A 15,000-nucleotide genomic window follows, 5' to 3' on the forward strand; every position below is an offset into this window, starting at 1 on the left:
GGCCGAGGAGCCTCACCGCATAGCAATCGGGGGTGCGAGGCGAGGGATGGGGCGGGAAGGCCCCAACGGCTAGACGGAAGAGGCTTCAGGGCCGCCTAGGAATGGTCCAAGCATCGGACACGCTTGGGGCGACTACCAGTGACAGCCCCCTATCCCGCGATGCGTCCGATACGAAGATGGTTCCAAGGCGGCCGAGGAGCCTCACCGCATAGCAATCGGGGTGCGAGGTGGGGGATGCGGCGAGATGGCCCCAACGGCTAGACGGAAGAGGCCACAGGGCCGCGTCGGAATAGTCCAAGCATCGGACGCGCTTGGGGCGACTACCAGTGACAACCCCTTATCCCGCGATGCGTCCGATACAAAGATAGTTCCAAGGCGGCCGAGGAGCCTCACCGCATAGCAATCGGGGTGCGAGGTGGGGGATGCGGCGAGATGGCCCCAACGGCTAGACGGAAGAGGCTGCAGGGCCGCCTCGGAATAGTCCAAGCATCGGACGCGCTTGGGGCCACTACCAGTGACAACCCCTTATCCCGCGATGCGTCCGATACGAAGATAGTTCCAAGGCGGCCGAAGAGCCTCACCGCATAGCAATCGGGGTGCGAGGTGGGGGATGCGGCGAGATGGCCCCAACGGCTAGACGGAAGAGGCCACAGGGCCGCCTCGGAATAGTCCAAGCATCGGACGCGCTTGGGGCGACTACCAGTGACAACCCCTTATCCCGCGATGCGTCCGATACGAAGATAGTTCCCAGGCGGCCGAGGAGCCTCACCGCATAGCAATCGGGGTGCGAGGCGAGGGATGCGGCGAGATGGCCCCAAAGGCTAGACGGAAGAGGCTGCAGGGCTGCCTCGGAATAGTCCAAGCATCGGACGCGCTTGGGGCGACTACCACTGCCAACCCCTTATCCCGCGATGCGTCCGATACACAGATAGTTCCGAGGCGGCCGAGGAGGTGGGGGATGCCGCGAGATGGCCCCAACGGCTAGACGGAAGAGGCTGCAGGGCCGCCTCGGAATAGTCCAAGCATCGGACGCGCTTGGGGCGACTACCAGTGACAACCCCTTATCCCGCGATGCGTCCGATACACAGATAGTTCCGAGGCGGCCAAGGAGCCTCACCGCATAGCAATCGTGGTGCGAGGTGGGGGATGCGGCGAGATGGCCCCAACGGCTAGACGGAAGAGGCTGCAGGGCCGCCTCGGAATGGTCCAAGCATCGGATGCGCTTGGGGCGACTACCACTGCCAACCCCTTATCCCGCGATGCGTCCGATACACAGATAGTTCCAAGGCGGCCGAGGAGCCTCACAGCATAGCAATCAGGGTGCGAGGCGAGGGATGCGGCGAGAAAGCCCCAACGGCTAGAGGGAAGAGGCTTCAGGTCCGCCTCGGAATGGTCCAAGCATCGGACGCGCTTGGGGCGACTACCAGTGACAACCCCTTATCCCGCGACGCGTCCGATACACAGATAGTTCCAAGGCGGCCGAGGAGCCTCACCGCATAGCAATCGGGGTGCGAGGCGAGGGATGCGGCGAGAAGGACCCAACGGCTACACGGAAGAGGCTTCGGGGCCGCCTCGGAATGGTCCAAGCATCGGACGCGCTTGGGGCGACTACCAGTGACAACCCCTTATCCCGCGACGCGTCCGATACACAGATAGTTCCAAGGCGGCCGAGGAGCCTCACCGCATAGCAATCGGGGTGCGAGGCGAGGGATGCGGCGAGAAGGACCCAACGGCTACACGGAAGAGGCTTCGGGGCCGCCTCGGAATGGTCCAAGCATCGGACGCGCTTGGGGCGACTACCAGTGACAACCCCTTATCCCGCGACGCGTCCGATACACAGATAGTTCCAAGGCGGCCGAGGAGCCTCACCGCATAGCAATCGGGGTGCGAGGCGAGGGATGCGGCGAGAAGGACCCAACGGCTAGACGGAAGAGGCTTCGGGTCCGCCTCGGAATGGTCCAAGCATCGGACGCGCTTGGGGCGACTACCAGTGACAACCCCTTATCCCGCGACGCGTCCGATACACAGATAGTTCCAAGGCGGCCGAGGAGCCTCACCGCATAGCAATCGGGGTGCGAGGCGAGGGATGCGGCGAGAAGGACCCAACGGCTAGACGGAAGAGGCTTCGGGTCCGCCTCGGAATGGTCCAAGCATCGGACGCGCTTGGGGCGACTACCAGTGACAACCCCTTATCCCGCGACGCGTCCGATACACAGATAGTTCCGAGGCGGCCGAGGAGCCTCACCGCATAGCAATCGGGGTGCGAGGCGAAGGATGCGGCGAGAAGGACCCAACGGCTAGACGGAAGAGGCTTCGGGTCCGCCTCGGAATGGTCCAAGCATCGGACGCGCTTGGGGCGACTACCAGTGACAACCCCTTATCCCGCGACGCGTCCGATACACAGATAGTTCCAAGGCGGCCGAGGAGCCTCACCGCATAGCAATCGGGGTGCGAGGCGAGGGATGCGGCGAGAAGGACCCAACGGCTAGACGGAAGAGGCTTCAGGGCCGCCTCGGAATGGTCCAAGCATCGAACGCGCTTGGGGCGACTACCAGTGACAACCCCTTATCCCGCGACGCGTCCGATACACAGATAGTTCCGAGGCGGCCGAGGAGCCTCACCGCATAGCAATCGGGGTGCGAGGCGAGGGATGCGGCGAGAAGGACCCAACGGCTAGACGGAAGAGGCTTCAGGGCCGCCTCGGAATGGTCCAAGCATCGGACGCGCTTGGGGCGACTACCAGTGACAACCCCTTATCCCGCGACGCGTCCGATACACAGATAGTTCCGAGGCGGCCGAGGAGCCTCACCGCATAGCAATCGGGGTGCGAGGCGAGGGATGCGGCGAGAAGGACCCAACGGCTAGACGGAAGAGGCTTCAGGGCCGCCTCGGAATGGTCCAAGCATCGGACGCGCTTGGGGCGACTACCAATGACAACCCCTTATCCCGCGACGCGTCCGATACACAGATAGTTCCGAGGCGGCCGAGGAGCCTCACCGCATAGCAATCGGGGTGCGAGGCGAGGGATGCGGCGAGAAGGACCCAACGGCTAGACGGAAGAGGCTTCAGGGCCGCCTCGGAATGGTCCAAGCATCGGACGCGCTTGGGGCGACTACCAGTGACAACCCCTTATCCCGCGACGCGTCCGATACACAGATAGTTCCGAGGCGGCCGAGGAGCCTCACCGCATAGCAATCGGGGTGCGAGGCGAGGGATGCGGCGAGAAGGACCCAACGGCTAGACGGAAGAGGCTTCAGGGCCGCCTCGGAATGGTCCAAGCATCGGACGTGCTTGGGGCGACTACCGTTGCCAACCCCTTATCCCGCGATGCGTCTGATACACAGATAGTTCCGAGGCGGCCGAGGAGCCTCACCGCATAGCAATCGGGTTGCGAGGCAGATTATTGGGAAGGGAACCCCCTGGGATGCGGCTCAAGCAGTGCCCAAAGGGACTGGAATGCGGAATCACATCGAGAGACCCAAATGCTATACGAGGGCTCAAATCGAATTATCGATTTGGCCACGACATGGACGCATCGGAACGACTACCTTTGCCGAACCACTCGCAATTGCATCCATACCGAAACCAATAGACATTTCCGTTAGAGCCCTCGCATAGCATTCGGGAATCTCGCATGCCCCTCTAAATCGACCAATGCTGGCGCTCAATGAAAATCCGAGCGCTACCACCGTTCGAGCGCCAGCATTGGTCGAGTTAGAGGGGCACGGGGGAGAATGCTCCAGTCAACACCTCCCCTATATAAGTTATTTGTCCGATTCTCGCACAACCGTAGTCTGCCTCGTCGAATCAAACAACGGTCCCAGATTCCGACTTCCGTTCCGTAGAGACCCAAAAGCTAGATGGAGGCTCGCAAGAAAGAGAGTCGGCGCATAGCAATCGGGTTTCTCGAACGTTTAGGGACCGAGCTCACTTGCGGATAGGGCAAAATCCGCCAAGCAACCCAAAAGCTAGACGGGGGCTCGAATCGAATCGCCTAGGCGGCCACAACAACGACGTGTTGGATCGACTACCAGTGCCAAACCATTCAGCAAGACTAGTCTGTGTCGAGGCCGGATAGAGATTCTCAGAGAGCGCCCGCATAGCATTTAGGAGACCTGCCGCGTCCCTCACACTCGACAAATGGTGGTGCACGTTTATAAATCCGAGCGATCCCAACCCTTTCAAGCACCAACATCGGTCGAGATAGAGGGGCACGGAGGGGGCTGCGTGAGACAACACAGTCCCCTATATAAGTTATTTGTCCGATTCTCACACATCCGAAGAATGGTCATCAAATCGGACAACAGCCCAAACTTCCGACTTCCGTCCCAGAAAGCCCAAGAGCTATCTAAAACGTTCATGGCCGGAACTCGATCGCGGCTATACCAGTCCGCCAAGCAACCCAAAAGCTAGACTGGAGCTCTAGTCGAATCACCTCTGTGGCCATTGCAAGGACGTGTTGGAGCGACTACCATTGCCGAACCATTCCGCAGGTCGAGTCCATACCAAGGCCGCATAGAGATTCACGATGAGCTCCTGCATAGCAATCAGGAGACTTGCCGTGTCCATCACAATCGATAAATCCTGGTGCAAGATTTTTGCATCCGAGCGCTCCAACCAGTCGAGCACCAGCATCAATCGACATAAACGGGCACGGGGGGAGGATGCTCGAGAACACTACCTCCCCTATATAAGTTATTTGTCCGATTCTCAAGCAGCCGAAGTCTGGTCATCGAATCGGGTCAAAGACCACAACTTCCGACTTTACCCACAATGCAAGTCATCGAATCGAACATCGGCCCCCGAGTCGGACTCCATGCGTATGTCAGGTCATCGGACCCAAATTCCGCCTTCCTGCGCATGGCGGGCCATCAATATCAACTCGGTCATCGGACCCAAACTCCGCCTTTTTGCGTATGGCACGCCTTCAAATCGGTCATCGGACCCAAATTCCGCCTTCCTGTGCATGGCGGGCCATCAACATCAACTCGGTCATCGGACCCAAATTCCGCCTTTCTGCGCATGGCACGCCATCAACTCGGTCATCGGACCCAAATTCCGCCTTCCTGCGCATGGCAGGTCATCGGACACAAATTCAGACCTCGCCAATATGCCTACGTATCGAATCGGTCATCGGACCCAACTTCCGACTTCATCCATACTGTAGGGTCTTTGAGGTTGGCGCGGTGCGCTCAACCCAGGGAGTCGACCCATCGAAGCATACACCTCCCCTATATAAGCTATTTGTCCGATTCCCACACCTGTGTAGTTTGCACCTCTGACCAGGACATCGACCCCAACTTCCGAACTCGACTGCAACGACGGCACCAGCGCCTTGGTGCGCACCTTGCGACGCACAGTCCCAACATTCGCCTTCCTGCACATGGCAGGTCATCGGACCCAAATTCCGACCTCGCGAGTATGCCTACATATCGAATCGGTCATCGGACCCAACTTCCGACTTCATCCATACCGTAGGGTCTTTGAGGTTGGCGCGGTGCGCTCAACCCGGGGAGTCGACCCAACGAAGCATACACCTCCCCTATATAAGCTATTTGTCCGATTCCCACACCTGTGTAGTTTGCACCTCCGATCAAGACATCGACCCCAACTTCCGAACTCGCCTCCAACGACCGAACCAGCGCCTTGGTGCGCACCTTGCAACGCACAGTGCCAACATTCGCCTTCCTGCACGTGGCAGGTCATCGGACCCAAATTCCGACCTCGCGAGTATGCCTACATATCGAATCGGTCATCGGACCCAACTTCCGACTTCATCCATACCGTAGGGTCTTTGAGGTTGGCGCGGTGCGCTCAACCCGGGGAGTCGACCCAACGAAGCATACACCTCCCCTATATAAGCTATTTGTCCGATTCCCACACCTGTGTAGCTTGCACCTCCGATCAGGACATCGACCCCAACTTCCGAACTCGACTAAAAAGACCGCACCAGCGCCTTGGTGTGCACCTTGCAACGCACAGTGTCAACATTCGCCTTCCTGCACATGGCAGGTCATCACCAGCGCCTTGGTGTGCACCTTGCAACGCACAGTGTCAACATTCGCCTTCCTGCACATGGCAGGTCATCGGACCCAAATTCCGACCTCATGAGCATACCTACTAATCGAATTGGTCATCGGACCCAACTTCCGACTTCATCCATACCGTAGGGTCTTTGAGGTTGGCGCGGTGCGCTCAACCTGGGGAGTCGACCCATCGAAGCATACACCTCCCCTATATAAGCTATTTGTCCGATTCCGACACCTGTGTAGTTTGCACCTCCGCTCAGGACATCGACCCCAACTTCCGAACTCGCCTGCAACGACCGAACCAGCGCCTTGGTGCGCACCAAAAGTGCGCACTTTTGGAGGGCACTTTTGTGCGCTCCAAAGGTGCGCACTTTTGGAGGGCACTTTTCTGCGCTCCAAAGGTGCGCACTTTTGGAGGGCACTTTTTGGAGGGCACTTTTCTGCGCTCCAAAGGTGCGCACTTTTGGAGGGCACTTTTTGGAGGGCACTTTTCTGCGCTCCAAAGGTGCGCACTTTTGGAGGGCACTTTTTGGAGGGCACTTTTCTGCGCTCCAAAGGTGCGCACTTTTGGAGGGCACTTTTTGGAGGGCACTTTTCTGCGCTCCAAAGGTGCGCACTTTTGGAGGGCACTTTTTGGAGGGCACTTTTCTGCGCTCCAAAGGTGCGCACTTTTGGAGGGCACTTTTCTGCGCTCCAAAGGTGCGCACTTTTGGAGGGCACTTTTTGGAGGGCACTTTTCTGCGCTCCAAAGGTGCGCACTTTTGGAGGGCACTTTTTGGAGGGCACTTTTCTGCGCTCCAAAGGTGCGCACTTTTGGAGGGCACTTTTTGGAGGGCACTTTTCTGCGCTCCAAAGGTGCGCACTTTTGGAGGGCACTTTTGTGCACTCCAAAGGTGCGCACTTTTGGAGGGCACTTTTCCTGTGCTCCAAAGGTGCACACCTAGGTGAGCACCTTCGACCACACCTTGTAGCACACCAAACTCTGACTTTCGACTTCATCCGCAATGCAGGGTCTTTGAGGTTGGCGCAATGCGCACAACCAGGGGAGTCGACCCATCAAACCCAACACCTCCCCTATATAAGCTATTTGTCTGATTCTCATACATGCGTAGCCTGCAGGAGCAATTAGGACATCGACCCCAACTTTCGGCTTCTAAACGAAAACAAGGTCTTTGAGGTTGGTGTAATGCGAACAACTAGGGGAGTCAACCCATCAAACCCAACACCTCCCCTATATAAGCTATTTGTCTGATTCTCATACATGTGTAGTCTACAGGAGCAATTAGGACATCGACCCCAACTTTTGACTTCTTAACGAAAACAAGGTCTTTGAGGTTGACGTAATGCGCACAACCAGGGGAGTCGACCCATCAAACCCAACACCTCCCCTATATAAGCTATTTGTCCGATTCTCATACATGTGTAGCCTGCAGGAGCCATTAGGACATTGACCCCAACTTTTGACTTCTTAACGAAAACAAGGTCTTTGAGGTTGGCGTAATGCGCACAACCAAGGGAGTTGACCCATCAAACCCAACACCTCCCCTATATAAGCTATTTGTCTGATTCTCATACATGTGTAGCCTGCAACAACGATTAGGACATCCACCCCAACTTCTGAATTCGTCTGCGTTGACCGCACCAAAGGTGCACGCCTTGGTGCTCACCAAAATCCGACTTCCGACTTCTTCTGCTATGCGGGGTCTTTGAGGTTGGCGCAGTGCGCACAACCAGGGGAGTCAACCCACCGAATGCAACACCTCCCCTATATAAGCTATTTGTCTGATTCTCATACATGCGTAGACTGCAGCAATGATTAGGACATCCACCCCAACTTTTGACTTCTTAAACAAGACAGGGTCTTTGAAGTTGGTGCAGTGCACACAACCAGGGGAGTCGACCCATCAAACGCAACACCTCCCCTATATAAAGCTATTTGTCCGATTCTCATACGTGTAGTCTGCAGCAGCGATTAGGACATCGACCCCAACTTCCGAATTCGTTTGCATTGACCGCACCAAAGGTGCACGCCTTGGTGTGCACCCTGGAGTGCACTTTGGTGCTCACCTCGGTGCACACTTTGGTGTGCACCTCGGTGTGCACCAAAGGTGCGCACCTTGGAGCGCACCAAAGGTGTACACTTTGGAGCGCACCACATAGGGTCTTTGAGAGGTTGGCGCAGTGCGCACACCAAGGTGGGTGTTGAGGTGCGTGCCGAGGTGGGTGGGTGCTAGGGTGCGCTCCATGGTGGGTGCCAGGGTGGGTGCGTGCTAGGGTGGATTCCAAAGAGGGTCATAGGGTGGGTGCCAAGGTGGGTTGGTGATATAGTGGGTTCAAAGGTGGGTACTAGGGTGGGTTCCAAGGTGGGTCACAAGTTGGGTGCCAGGATGCGTGGGTGTTAGGTTGGGTGCCAAGGTGGGCTCCTGCGTGGGTGGGTGCTAGGGTGGGTTTCAAGGTGGACGCGAGGGCGGGTGCCAAGGTGGGTAACAAGTTGGGTGTTAGGATGGGTGAGTGCTAGAGTGGGTGCCAAGGTGGGTGGGTGCTAAGGTGGATGCCAAGGTGGTTCACAGGGTGGGTGGGTTCTAGGGTGAGTTCCAAGGTGGGTCACAGGTTCAGTGCTAGGGTGGGTGTCAAGGCGGGTGTCGAGGTGCCTGGGTGCTAGGGTGTGGATGCCAATGTGGGTCATAGGGTGGGTACTAGGGTGGGCTGCAATGTGGGTGCCAAGGTGGGTAACATGCTCGGTGGGTTCTAAATTGGGTGCCAGGGTGGGTGTGCACCCACCTTGCCCGAGGTGGGTGCCAAGGTGCCAGTGTGGGTGGGTGCTAAGGTGGATGCCAAGGTGGGTGAGAAGGTGGGTGATAGGTTGAGTGGTAGGATGGGTGGGTGCCAAGATGGGTCACAGGGTGGGTGCAAGGGTGGGTAGGTGCTAGGGTTGGTGTCAGGGTGGGTGGGTGCTAGGTTGGGTTCCAAGGTGGGTGCGAGGGTGAGTGTCAAGGTGGGTCACAGGTTAGGTGCTAGGATGGGTGAGTGCTAGGGTGCAAAGGTGCCAGGGTGGGTGCTAGGATGGGTCGATGCTAGGGTGAGTGGCAAGGTGGGTCCACAAGTGTCAAGGTGGGTGCCGAGGTGGGTGCCAAGTCGGCGACTGCTATGGTGGATGCCAAGGTGGGTCACGGGGTGGGTGCCAAGTTGCTAGGTTGGGTTCCAAGGTGGGTGCCAACGTGGGTGCTAGGGTGCGTGGGTTAAAGGGTGTGTCACAACGTGGGTGCCAGGATGGGTGCGCACCCACACTGGCCAAGACGGGTGCGGGTGCAAGGTTGGGTTCCAAGCCCGGTCACAGGCTGGGTGCTAGGATGGGTGGGTGCCAAGGTGGGCACCAGGGTGGGTGCACCCACCCTGGCCAAGGTGGGTCACGGGGTGGGTCCTAGGGTGGGTAACGGGGTGGGTACTAAGGTGCGTGCCAAGGTGGGTCATAGGGTGGGTGCCAAGGTGGGCACCAGGGTGGGTGTGCACCAACCCTAGCCAGGGTAGGTCACGGGGTGGTTGTCGGGGTGGGCGTCAAGGAGCCAAGGTGGGTGGCAAGTAGCCAAGTTGCGTGCCAAGGTGGGTGTCGGGGTGGGTGCCAAGGATCCAAGGTGGGTGCCAAGGAACCAAGGTGGGTGTCTGGGTGGGTGCCGAGGTGGGAGCCAGGGTGGGTCCCAAGGTGAGTGCAAAGGTGGGTGCCAGGGTCAAGGTGAGTGCCAATGTGGGTTCCAAGGTGCCAGGGTCAGGGTGAGTGCCAATGTGGGTTCAAAGGTGCTAAGTTGGGTGCGAGGTTGGGTGCGAGGGTGGGTGGGTGCCAAGGTGTGCTAGGTGGAAGCCCGGGTGGGTCGGCATCCCATGGGTGTCGAGTTGGGTGCCTGATGGGTGCTTCTTGTCAAGTTTTAGTCGTCGGGACTCATTTCGAGCCTTAGAGGTCGTTTCTTGTCCGGTTGCCCTGTCTTCGACCTGGGAACCCAATTTTGGTCCTCGGGTCCCATTTTTTTTTGTCTCGCATCCCACTTTTGGCCTGTGGCCTTTTCGGGGTCGATTCTCGTTTTGGGCATCAGAGCATGTTTCTTCTCCTAAAACCCAATATTTGTTTATTAAGTCTCGGAACACATTTTTGTTCTCGTGGACCCATCATGGGTCTTGGAACGCATTTGTGGTCCTTGGGTCCCATTTTGCATCCCGAAACTTGTGTTTTGGTGCTTGATCCCTATTTTGGGTGCCCACCTTGCACCAAGTGCGCACCCGGGGCAAACCGAGCGCCTTGGTGCACCGGGGCAAGATCGAGCGTGCACCCGAGGCGCCCCGAACATGCACCAAGGTGCACTCGGCCCACATGTGAGCGCAGGTCGTTGCGCCCGAGGTGGTGTGTGGGCACCGCGTTGCAGACGGGACACTGCACGCACACGACGCCCCCTCCAGGTGCACGCACGTAGGCCGGGCCGGGTGCACACCCGACGCCCTAGCAAGGTGCGCGCACCCGGGCAGGGCTCACACTTGGCGAACGGGGCGCACTTCGCGAGGGAGGGTGTGCACCTCGACGGGGGTGGGTGGCCGGGGTGGATTCGCACGTGGGTCGCGGTTTGCTAAGTACACACTGCGACAAGCTCATAACGGGTGCGATCATACCAGCGTTAGTGCACCGGATCCCATCAGAACTCCGCAGTTAAGCGCGCTTGGGCCGGAGTAGTACTGGGATGGGTGACCTCCCGGGAAGTCCCGGTGTTGCACCCTTTTTTAGTTTTTCGCCGGGCGTCGCAATGCTATTTGAATAAACCTTTTGCCCGTTTGCGTTCTCGTCGGGGCCGGGCCGGGCCGGGGTGCGCTGCCCGCACTACCGCGCGCAGCGGGGGCGACACCGAGCGCGCACACCGAGGCGCCCCGAGCACACAGGCCACGGTGCAACCCGGGCGTTGTGCGCGCACCCCGGTGCGCCCGAGGTGCTGCGCGCGCACCCAGGTGAAATCGGTGTGCACCTCGGCCAGTGCGCGCTCGGTCGAGTCGCGCACGTTGGCCAAGGTGCACGGTGATGTTTCTTACTCTAAGGTTCCGCACCAGACGCCCGGGACAGGTGAGCGAAGCTGGGCGGGGCCGGGTGCGCGGCCGGGGCAGGTGCACGCAGCTGGAGAGAGCTTTGGAGCACACTTCGGAGCGCACCAATGATGCGCTCCATTCAAAAGTTTCCTGAAAAGGCAAAAAAAGTTGAGATTATAGAATTTCCCACTTGAGAGATTGTAAAAAAAAAAAATTTAAAATGAAGGAAACGCGGGTGCCAAGGTGTGCGCAGCCCAGCCAAGGTGTGCGCACCAAGGCGCCCACCCTGGCGAAGGTGCACGCAAGGTGCGCACCCGAGGCAAACCGGACAATTAACCCAACTTTCGACTTCGCGCGCACCTTGGAGCGCACTTCGGAGCGCTCCTTGGTGCGCACCAATCTTGGGCACCTCGGAGTGCACCATGGCGCCCACCAAGGTGCGCACCCGGGGCAAACCGAGCTCCGACTTCGTGCGCACCTTGGAGCGCACGAAAGGTGCGCACCATGGCGCCCACCAAGGTGCGCAGCCCAGCCAAGGCGTGCGCATCAAGGTGCGCACCCTGGCGAAGGTGCGCACCCGGGGCAAACCGAGCTCCGACTTCGTGCGCACCTTGGAGCGCACAAAAGGTGCGCAACCCAGCCAAGGTGTGCGCACCCCGGTCAAACCGAGCTCCGAATCGTGCGCACCAGAGGTGCACGCCATCGTGCGCACCTTGGAGCACACTTCGGAGCCCTCCTTGGTGCGCGCCGATGTTGCGCACCTCGGAGCGCACCCGGGGAAAACAATGCAATTAACCCGACTTTCGACTTCGTGGGCACCTCGGAGCGCTCTCGGGTTCGCACCTCGGAGCACACCGAGGTGCGCACCTTTGATGCGCTGCCTTCACCAATTTCCAGAAAAGGCAAGAAAACATTGAGAAGGTGTGCGCACCGAGGTGCCCACCCTGGCGAAGGTGCACGCGAGGTGCGCACCCGGGGCAAACCGGGCTCCGACTTCGTGCACGCCGCACCTTGGAGCACACTTCGGAGCGCTCCTTGGTGCGCACCAGGGCGCGCAACCCAGCCGAGGTGCCCACCCCGGCGAAGGTGCACGCGAGGTGCGCACCCGGGGCAAACCGGGCTCCGACTTCGTGCACGCCATGGTGCCCACCGCGGCGAAGGTGCACGCGAGGTGCGCACCCGGGGCAAACCGGGCTCCGACTTCGTGCACGCCGCACCTTGGAGCACACTTCGGAGCGCTCCTTGGTGCGCACCATGGTGCCCACCAGGGCGCGCAACCCCGCCGAAGGTGCACGCGAGGTGCGCACCCGGGGCAAACCGGGCTCCGACTTCGTGCACGCCGCACCTTGGAGCACACTTCGGAGCGCTCCTTGGTGCGCACCATGGTGCCCACCAGGGCGCGCAACCCCGCCGAAGGTGCACGCGAGGTGCGCACCCGGGGCAAACCGGGCTCCGACTTCGTGCACGCCATGGTGCGCACCGCGGCGAAGGTGCGCACCCGGGGCAAACCGGGCTCCGACTTCGTGCACGCCGCACCTTGGAGCACACTTCGGAGCGCTCCTTGGTGCGCACCAGGGCGCGCAACCCAGCCGAGGTGCCCACCCCGGCGAAGGTGCACGCGAGGTGCGTACCCGGGGCAAACCGGGCTCCGACTTCGTGCACGCCGCACCTTGGAGCACACTTCGGAGCGCTCCTTGGTGCGCACCATGGTGCCCACCAGGCCGCGCAACCCAGCCAAGGTGTGCGCACCAAGGTGCACGCGAGGTGCGCACCCGGGGCAAACCGGGGTCCGACTTCGTGCACGCCGCACCTTGGAGCACACATCGGGGCGCTCCCGGGTTCGCACCGGCGTTGCGCACCGTGGTGGGCACCTCGGAGCACACCAAGGTGGGCAGCGAGGTGCGCACCTTTGATGCGATGCCTTCACTAATTTCCATAAAAGGCAAAAAAAAAACGAGATTTTAAAATTTCCGTTTTGAAAGATAGTGAGAAAAAGGGAATGCTGGTGCCATCTTGAGCCCGCCCTGGTGCGCAGCCCAGCCAAGGTGTGCGCACCAAGGTGCCCACCCTGGCGAAGGTGCGCGCCCGGGCAATTAACCCAACTTCCAACTTCGCGCGCGCCAGGGTGGGAGCGCACCCAACAACCGGGCCTGGGAAGAGCCAATGCGAGAAACCCCACCAAACGCTCTGACAAAAAAAGAGGGGGCGCTCCAGTAACCCCGCTTCGGAGCGCACCCTGGGCAAACCCAGCCAAGGTGCCCACCCCGGCCAAGGTGCAGGCGAGGTGCGCACCCGGGGCAAACCGGGCTCCGACAACGTGCACGCCGCACCTTGGAGCACACTTCGTAGCGCTCCCGGGTGCGCACCTCAGAGCACACCAAGGTGGGCAGCGAGGTGCGCACCTTTGATGCGCTGCCTTCACTAATTTCCAGAAAAGGCAAAAAAAAAAGGAGATTTTAAAATTTCCGTTTTGAAAGATAGTGAAAAAAACGGAACGCGCGTGCCATCTTGAGCCCGCCCTGGTGCGCAGCCCAGGTAAGGTGCCCACCCTGGCAAAGGTGCGCACCCGGGCAATTAACCCTACTTCCGACTTCGTGCGCGCCAGGGTGGCAACCGGGCCTCGGAAGAGCCAATGCGAGAAACCCCACCAAACGCTCCGACAAAAAAAGAGGCGGCGCTCCAATAACCCCGCTTCGGAGCGCAGCCGGGGCAAACCCAGCCAAGGTGCCCACCCCGACGAAGGTGCACGCGAGGTGCGCACCCGGGGCAAACCGGGCTCCGACAACGTGCACGCAGCACCTTGGAGCACACTTCGAAGCACTCCCGGGTGCCCACCGGCGTTGCGCACCGTGGTGGGCAGCGAGGTGCGCACCTTTGATGCGCTGCCTTCACTAATTTCCAGAAAAAGGCAAAAAAAAATGAGATTTTAAAATTTCCGTTTTGAAAGATAGTGAAAAAAAAGGAACGCGGGTGCCATCTTGAGCCCGCCCTGGTGCGCAGCCCAGGCAAGGCATGCGCACCAAGGTGCCCACCCGAGGTGCACACCCGGGGCAAACCGGGCTCCGACTTCGTGCAGGCCGCACCTTGGAGCACACTTCGGAGCGCTCCTTGGTGCGCACCATGGTGCCCACCAGGGCGCGCAACCCAGCCAAGGTCTGCACACCAAGGTGCCCACCCCGGCGAAGGTGCACGCGAGGTGCGCACCCGGGGCAAACCGGGCTCCGACTTCGTGCACGCCATGGTGCCCACCGCGGCGAAGGTGCACGCGAGGTGCGCACCCGGGGCAAACCGGGCTCCGACTTCGTGCACGCCGCACCTTGGAGCACACTTCGGAGCGCTCCTTGGTGCGCACCATGGTGCCCACCAGGGCGCGCAACCCAGCCAAGGTGTGCGCACCAAGGTGCACGCGAGGTGCGCACCCGGGGCAAACCGGGGTCCGACTTCGTGCACGCCGCACCTTGGAGCACACATCGGAGCGCTCCCAGGTTCGCACCAGCGTTGCGCACCTTTGATGCGCTGCCTTCACTAATTTCCAGAAAAGGCAAAAAAAAACGAGATTTTAAAATTTCCGTTCTGAAAGATAGTGAAAAAAACGGAACGCGGGTGCCATCTTGAGCCCTTCCTGGTGCGCAGCCCAGGCAAGTTGTGCGCACCAAGGTGCCCACCCTGGCGGAGGTGCGCGCCCGGGGCAATCCGGGCTCCGACTTCGTGCACTGCATGGTGCCCACCAAGGCGCGCAACCCAGCCAAGGTGCCCACCGCAGCGAAGGTGCACGCGAGGTGCGCACCCGAGGTGCACACCCGGGGCAAACCGGGCTCCGACTTCGTGCACGCCGCACCTTGGAGCACACTTCAGAGCGCTCCTTGGTGCGCACCAGGGCGCGCAACCCAACCAAGGTCTGCACACCAAGGTG

At 60.0% G+C, this 15,000-nt stretch overlaps 1 non-coding gene across 1 annotated transcript; it reads left to right on the forward strand.

Annotated features, from left to right (window-relative positions):
* The first annotated feature begins 10,668 nt into the window (after positions 1–10,668).
* Positions 10,669–10,787, forward strand: LOC131861116 (5S ribosomal RNA). The gene has a single exon (XR_009360195.1). It is a non-coding gene; the product is annotated as a 5S ribosomal RNA (ribosomal RNA).
* The last annotated feature ends 4,213 nt before the right edge of the window (positions 10,788–15,000 follow it).

The sequence above is a fragment of the Cryptomeria japonica genome, unplaced genomic scaffold (assembly GCF_030272615.1).
Source record: "Cryptomeria japonica unplaced genomic scaffold, Sugi_1.0 HiC_scaffold_24, whole genome shotgun sequence".
NCBI classification, from domain to species: domain Eukaryota; kingdom Viridiplantae; phylum Streptophyta; class Pinopsida; order Cupressales; family Cupressaceae; genus Cryptomeria; species Cryptomeria japonica.